The sequence below is a fragment of the Rattus norvegicus genome, chromosome 9 (genome assembly GCF_021556685.1).
Source record: "Rattus norvegicus strain SHRSP/BbbUtx chromosome 9, alternate assembly SHRSP_T2T, whole genome shotgun sequence".
NCBI classification, from domain to species: Eukaryota; Metazoa; Chordata; class Mammalia; order Rodentia; family Muridae; genus Rattus; species Rattus norvegicus.
In genome coordinates, this window is record NC_141542.1 from 54,967,522 (window position 1) to 54,975,745 (window position 8,224).

At 46.7% G+C, this 8,224-nt stretch overlaps 1 long non-coding RNA gene across 1 annotated transcript; it reads right to left on the reverse strand.

Moving 5' to 3' along the window:
* Positions 1-214: 214 nt before the first annotated feature.
* On the reverse strand, positions 215-4,964 carry LOC148003688 (uncharacterized). Its single transcript, XR_015629088.1, has 2 exons — positions 3,300-4,964; positions 215-1,956 (listed from the first exon to the last, which is right to left on the reverse strand). It is a non-coding gene; the product is annotated as an uncharacterized LOC148003688 (long non-coding RNA).
* Between the last annotated feature and the right edge of the window lie 3,260 nt (positions 4,965-8,224).

Consider the following 8,224-nt stretch of genomic DNA (forward strand, 5'->3'; position numbering starts at 1 on the left):
GCACTACTGTGCCTGCCCTGTACATGACGGCTAGGGGTTAGAGCTCAGACTTTCCCTTTTGCATGCTGAACTCTTTACCCATGAGACATCTCTTTGCTTCCTTCTCTCTACACCAGAGACGGAGGCAGACCGTTAAAGCGAAACTGCTAAAGGCTTTTGGTGGCGTTTGGACCTAATTGCTGTGAACAAATAACAATAATTGCTTTCTTCTAAGTAAGAAAGTAACACATTTATTGTAGCATATTTAGAAAATATGAAATAATGCATTTTTAAAATCACCACTAATTACGGCGCCCAGGGATAAATAGAAACCATATTTTTGTGCTTGGCCTAATCATACCCACATGAAAATGTTTTTCCTCTTTTTATAAACTTGGGACGATATCCTTTAGAGTGGTAGGTCTCCATTCTTTGTTTCTAATGTAGGCTTTTAAAATTACTATTGATTTGTTTTATGTGGGTGGGTGCTTTCTTAACTCCTGTGTTAGAAATTCTTAGTTATCGACTTGATTGAGCCTGGAATGAAAAACCCAAGTGGCTGGGCATGCCTGTGGGGGATTTTTTTTTTTAATTAAATCTAATCTAGATCGTCAAGGTGCAAAAACACAATGTTAATCCAGATTTTCCTTGAGGTAGAAAGGTCCACCTCTAATCTGGGCCATACCGTCTTCTGGGAACCTACATAAAGGACGTGGAAGGAGGAATATTACTCTTTCTTTGTCTGCTTGCTCTTGCTATCTAGTCCATGGCATTAGCACCTACTCCTTTAGGATTCAGCTATACTGAAACCAGCTAAGACACTCTTGGTCACCTCTTGGGGTGAACAACTATCTGATTCCTGGACCTTCACTGGTAGGCAACCATTCATTATTAGAGTGGCTGGACCACAGCCTGTAAGCTTCTCTAATAAATCCTCTCTCTCTCTCTCTCTCTCTCTCTCTCTCTCTCTCTCTCTCTGTCTCTCTCTCTCTCTCTCTCCCTCCCTCCCTCCCTCCCCCTGCCATGTTCTTTTCTTCTAGAGAACCCCGACTAATACAACTCCCATGTATTACTCCAGAAAAATTCTTAGAAAATTTTAGAATATCTTTTATCTTAAAAATACTACTCAAAGCCATACATTACCGACTACATGATATTTGGCTGATTTGAGACACATTTTTGACGTAATCCTGATGTAATTCGACTGTCCCCAGTTTTCTCCATACAGAAATTCTGTGTGATATGTTTGCACATGAACTTTGCTGCGTACCTGGTCAAGTCTTTAGAATGAACTCCTAGGACAGGAATGGGGAGTGCTCAGTGTTTTTAGTGGTCCTGAAATACGTTTCAGAGTACTCTTCGGAAAGACTGCAACAGTTGGTGGCCTTACCATCCAGCCTCAGAAACAAATGCTCGGCTGTATTTCCGAAGGAATAGATAGATGCAGGATAGATAAGTGGTAGCCCACGGGAGGGTTCCGTTTACTTTTCTGTGAAGCTCCAGATGTGATTTTCCAGTTGTCATTATGGATAGGGACACTTGAGAGTGGGTCAAATTATTTCCCAAAAAAGACAAGCACTAGGAAGGCTGGGGAACACCCATCAGCTCTGGGAATCCAATGCAATCAAAGTCCCCACAGAATGGCCAGTGGCTAGGTCACCTCAGAGTGTTTTGAAAGCAGCCTGCTCTGACCAGACCTCCATCTCTGGCTTCTGGTTGCCTGCCAGGTCCAGTCAGCTAGACGGGATGCACTATAGGACAAACAATACATCAAAGGCATGTGGGGTGGAGACCAAGGCATGGGTCCAAGCTTCAAGAAAGAGGGCTGGGTCCAATAAGGTCCTTGGGGGAAAATAATGAGGCAGTTTCTAGACATTTCAGGGACAATCAGGAGGAAGTCAGTAGCAAGCCTAGACCATGAAGTTTGTCCTGGATGAGTAACTGCTCCAAATGATGTAGCTCCCTGAGGATCCAGCACTGAAATTAGGAATTTGAAGGGTAATAATACAGAAAAATGAAAAACAAAACATTTATTGTATATTCATTCAAACTAGAGTTGTACACAAACTGAAAGCCCCAGGGATTAGAGAAATTGAACAGTGGCCATTGTTTCGGCAACTTAAGAAGAACCACCAAGGTCACTACAAAACAGTGACATTGGTTCTCTAATCCCCACAGAAGAAGATTCTCAGTCATAGTCAGAGTGGACCACAGACTGCTTATCCCCCAGGGATAAACACATAGTTCGCCTCAGCGTGCCTGCGGGATTAGCAAATCCTATTGGCTTTGCAAATTCTAACTACTGGTTCTAAGTTTGGTAAATCAAAGGTTGTCATTTTCTTCCATATCTTCACTTCTACAAAGGGTTTAGAGTCATCACAGAATCCTCGCAGCCAACCAGGAAAACACAGGAACAGCTTCAGGAGGTCAGAGCATGCAGAATGGGCAGGCCTTGGGCAGACATAACCGAACCTATCACAGCAATGCAGAAGAGGGTGCAGGGGTGAATAAAGGAGCGGAGGAGCTTTAGTATGGGGTTGGGACTGCCAACAGCAGCCACTGATGCAGGAGGGGAAGAGAGCGGAAAGCAGAGGAAGCACAGCCACCAGAATGAAGCTGGTGACACCATGTACATCTGAGGATGAGCCCACCAAGCAAGAAAAAAAATGGACTGGATACTTAACATGGGGACACAGATGTTCTCCGGAGCTCTATGACTTGATTCCCCCCAGTGAGCTATGGAGGTTTCCAAAGATCTCTCTCTCTCTCTCTCTCTCTCTCTCTCTCTCTCTCTCTCTCTCTCTCGTGTGTGTGTGTGTGTGTGTGTGTGTGTGTGTGTGTGTGTGTGTGTGTAAGCCGTCCAGCATGACTGCTCACAAACTCGGGTCCTCCGTAAGAGCAGTTGGACACTCCTAACCACCAAGCCATTTCTTCAGCGCAATTACTCTTACTTTTGTCTATTCTGACCAGGTTTCTTGCCCCTGAAATGCTGTCATTCGCCTCTCTTATTTTTTAAAGAACGCAGAGGTAAAGTCTTCCTTGAAGACCGAGAACAGTCATTTACAGCAAAAATCATATTAAACGCAACCCACATTTACTGAGCTTCTCTACTTTGTACCCAGGAACCCATGCTGACCTTTGACCATTTTTAAACTTACTAGGTCAGGAAAGCATTAGGCTAAGTGTTAGGTACCAAAGGAAGGTAGATGATTCTATACAACATTTGTGATTCCATACAGTACTTATTTTAGCTAGGGTTTAGAGGCCAAGGCTATGGGTATCAACTGGTGTTCCCAGCAAATAAAGTGCCACTTAGTTACCTGGGAAGGAAACAAAAGGCTGAGCTGCCACTGTGTGTCCAACACTTGACATTTAGTGTCTCTTCTACTTGGCTGTATAACCACAAAGCAGGAATTGATGGCTCCAAGCCATCGAGACAGGGGAGCACAGGTTCATGAAGCTAAGCTTCATAATCCCTTAAACATAGCATGCTAAAACCACATGCTAAACGCACTGGATACTCATCAAATCAAGTCCACGAGGGCTGCCGCTACTATCTTGTTTTATATATAGGCACCCAGGCAGAGTCATTCATTAAGTAACAGATTTAAGAAAGAAGCAGACCCCCCTTTATCCCCCTCTCCCGTAACTTAATGATGGTTAAACCTCCCTGGAAAAGAAAGGATACAGGACCGGGGGAGGTAAGGGGTGGAGGTGGGGGACATGGACCTGTTTAGAAAGGTTCTTTGGAGCAACTCCTGTCTGTGTTGTCTGGAAATCAGCAGTTTAATCTACAGGTTAGCAGGCAGCACCAGCTCGGTCCGCTCGCAAACACCTCATGGATGCACCAGCAATCCAGTTCAGTAGAGTCGGTTAGCAAACACGAATCGGCAGCAGCAGCATTCATTACCTAGCCCAGACAGCCAGGCCTCAGCCTCAGCACCAGTCAGCAGGAGGGACCAGGGCCACAGGAACACCAGGAAAAGTTCTCCGCTGTGCCCCTCTCAGGGACGTGAAAATCTCAGTGAAGACTCGAGAACGACAAGCATTGCACAGCTAACTCTCTAAGCAAGCCCGAGATCAGCCTCCGTCACTCTCTGTCAAGCCCTTTTTATACTCCCTCCAAATATCACAGTCCTCCATGGGTCTTGTCTCTATACGGGTTTTGCCTCAGCATGTTTGTCTGTCTCAGCTGACACCACTCTGCCAATCAGCCTAAGTCCTCAGGCACAGCAAGAAACTGGTGTGTTTCTCTCTATGGAGTCAGGACAAATGCAACTCAACTACACAGTATAAGGCGGGCCAATAAATGCATGTCATTAGCAAACTTCATCACGTGACCTTTCATGCTTGCTTTAGCAGAACATTCTCTCTCCTGTGTCTACTTCAGTGAAACATTCCTTCACGTGTTTACCCCAGCCAAACACTATCCAGCTGACTTTCCAAAGAACCCCTAAGAAGCCTGCCCTCTGTCTTGTAATAGGCAAAGTGACACCTTGTTGTTGGTGGCGGTCTCCTATCAGTCAGGGGCAGAGCAGATGACAGTCTTTTTTTTAAAGATTTATTTATTTATTTATATGAGCACACTGTAGCTGTCTTCAGACACACCAGAAGAGGGCATCAGATCTCATTACAGATGGTTGTGAGCCACCATGTGGTTGTTGGGATTTGAACTCAGGACCTCTGGAAGAGCAGTCAGTGCTCTTAACTGCTGAGCCATCTCTCCAGGCTCAGATCACAGTCTTTGGTTCATCCTGGCTTGATGCCTGTCTTGGTGGCTGTCTTAGTTAAGTTAGAGTTTTACTGCTGTTTTACAGACACCATGACCAAGGCAAGTCATGTAAGGACAACATTTAATTGGGGCTGGCTTACAGGTTCAGAGGTTCAGTCCATTATTATCAAGGTGGAAGCATGGCAGCATCTAGGCAGGCATGGTGCAGGAGGAGCAGAGAGTTCTACATCTTCATCTGAAGGCTGCTAGTAGAAGACTCACTTCCAGGCAGCTAGGCTGAAGGTCTTAAAGCCCATGCCCATAGTGACACACCCACTCCAACAAGGCCACACCCACTCCAACAAGGTCAAACCCCACTCCAACAAGGCCACACCCACTCTAGCAAGGCCACGCCTTCTAATAGTGGGACTCCCTAGGCAGAGTATACATAAACCATTACAGTGGCCAAAGCTGGTTTATGCCTAGAACTCATAAAAACCAAATCAAATCAAATCCAGGCAGTACAGCATGGGAGGAGGAAGACAGACAGAAACCTATGTTTTGCTATGCCGTGAAATAGGGGCAGGGACCAGTCTGACCTCCCTCTCGCAACACGGGTAGGTCATAGACAACACACAGAGCCCTACCTACCACCAAGCACACAAAAACCTATGGACTGCCATGCCAGTCTGCCCACAGATCTGCTTTCTAGTGTGCAGAGTACAGGAGGGCCATAGACACCCACTTACCAACACCCAGCGTAGAGCAGACTGTCACCCAGGGGCCCACCAGTTGTGCAGCCAGCCTGCAGCGGGAGTCACCACAATGGGCAAGTTATGTGGTAGAGAGATGGGATGGGAAAGAAAGAGAATTGGAGTAGCTTGAGTATTTTGAAGAGAGATGAAACTGGAGACTCGAGGGTAGACTTGAGCAGAGAGGAGAAGCCTGTTGTGAGTGCCATCATGAGGGCGCAGCCACCCTTACCCCAGTTCACAGGGCCATGAAGGAGAGGGAGCTATCCTTGCACCTTACCAGCTGCAGCACCTGGGAGAGTAGGCCCTGCTGGGCAGCATAGTAGGGCTGACCCTGGTCCAGAGGGCAGGGGTGAGCCAGCCCCAGGGTATGAGGAAGAGCTGGCCCCACCTCTCCTCTGCCTTGAAGTGGCTTGAGTCAGGGGAAGGGGTTACCATCCACCACCTCTTTCCCTTGTCACCGGATGCTATCAAGAAAGTTGACCTCCGGGGTCATGAGAGAGGGTGAGCAGGCCTTGCCCCTGGCCCGCTGCAACACTCTGGAGAGTAGGCTCTGCACCTCACCTGAGCTGCACAGTTCAGCTGGCCATGGTGGATTGGGCACAGGTGAACCAGCCCTGAGCCAGTGCAGGAGCGCAGGCTCTGGCACTCTCCAGACTTAGCCTGGGTGTTAGGGAGGGGGTGATGCCCTCCTCCCCTCCCCATTGCCACCTGTGAGAGCTGACCCCAAGGCCATGAGAACTGAAGAGCTAGCCCTGCCCCTAGGCAACACAGAGCTGAAGTCTCACCCTCTTGGTGCTGATAAGGGTATGGGGAGTCAAGACAGGGTCTCACTATGTATTCTTGGCCGTGCTGGAATGAAAGGTGTGAACCATCATGCCCACAAAACTTAATTCTTTATGTAAAATAAACACATTTATCTCAGTGTGCAAATTTGCTCTTTAGTAAGTAGCAAAAATTGTGTGTATATCAAATGATTCTTTTAAAATAAGTTTCCTTATGATAATCCATAAATATTTGATTTGTTTACCTATTTTATATGGACTACCTAGTGGCATGGGGTCATGCAAAATTTTTCTCAGGCAAAATGGGGTCATGAGTAGGAAGTGTAGGAAGTGCACAGCAGGGAGGAGGTGTGGGGGTGGCGAGGTGGGGGGAGGTTGGAGAGATGACTCAGCGGGTAAGAGCACTGAATGCTCTTCCAGAGGTCCTGAGTTCCATTCCTGGCTACCACATGGTGGCTCACAACCATCTGTAATGGAATCTGATGTCCTCTTCTGGTGTGTCTGAAGATAGCTACAGTGTGTGTGTGTGTGTGTGTGTGTGTGTGTGTGTGTGTGTGTATGAAACCCATGCACGAGGTAGACTCTATGTGGTGTTAAAAGCAGAGACAATATTTGGTTTAGAGGAGGGATTGGCTCTTTTGAGGGGGCTCAAGGGGGACTAAGGTGTCATTGGGCTTTCTAGCCTTCTTACCTGAGAATATAGTCTCATTTACAGTGTCGTTTTTCTTTTAGATTAAGACTACTTGTGGTTAGAGAGATGTTGGCAGGATTGCCGGTGTGTACATTACTAATCTTTTCCTTCTACTAAGGAGAGTGGAGAATGGTAAAGCCCCGGGAGGCTCAGGAAGACAGAACCTGAGAAATATTGGCTCCCTCTCCCTTTCAGTCCTTCGCTCCGGAGACCAGCCTGGTCTGTGCACTTTCTGTGAAGTCTCTGAGGGGAGGCCCTTGCTTCCCTGCGGTCACCTGCCCTCTGATATGGGAGGCAAGAGCTCCATCCCTGTGGTGAACTTGACTGCAAGGTCAAGCACGTTTCTTTCCTATAAACATCCCGGGATACGGTGGACAGCAGCCAGCTGCTTGGTGTCTGCAGAGCCAGGATACCAAACAGTAAGTTTCGTGTTCACCTCCTGTTCTCCAAACCATCTGGACTCATCCGTCTCACATGCCTCTGGGACAGGCCAATATGACAGGGCTGTCTGGAGCCTAATGATGACTCTGTCTCATGCCTTTTTGCTTGTTGGGGTAAGTTTAGGGCAGAGTGAGGTATATAAAGGAGAGCTTTGCAGAGCTCTTCCTAAAGTGGGTTCCCCTCAAAGCCAATAGCTATGAGATTTTTTTCCCCAGTCACAAAGGTGTAGTGCTACTATAATTAATGTGCTGTGCCTGTATGTGCATACGTGCATGTGTGGGCATATATATACACACATATGTATATGAATGTATATGTGTATGTATATGTATACACACATATATGTATATACACACACTCATGGGTGTCCTCTGTCTCTCTTGGCCTCATTCCTTTGAAATAGGGTCTCTTACCGTAACTATAACTTGTGGGAGGCACAGAGGTTCTTGAGCTCACACATAAGCCCTGGGGAGACAGGAATGTTAAGCATACAGGGTTGTTCCTTCAGAGGAAGGGATGCATAACCTGTTATCTGCCCAGAAGCCTGGGAGCAGATGTGATTAGCCTGGTGACCTTTGTGTTATCTATGTGGCCGTGACCACACCAGATCCTCCCAGACCCTTATCGTGAGCTTGTCAATCTATGGACATCATTTTTATGGAAGATGATGTCCATACATGTACTTTACAAAGAGTTTCGATATAGTCGTACCCTAAGCTTTACTAAGCACACGGGGTTAAGTTAATTATCACCAGGAAAGTTTTCAGACAAATTGAGCTGTGCTTAAATATTCCTAAAATAAACTACTTGGGGACAGACTCCTGAAGTTTGTACCAACACAGGTTACTTAGTCATTTTGCCCAAG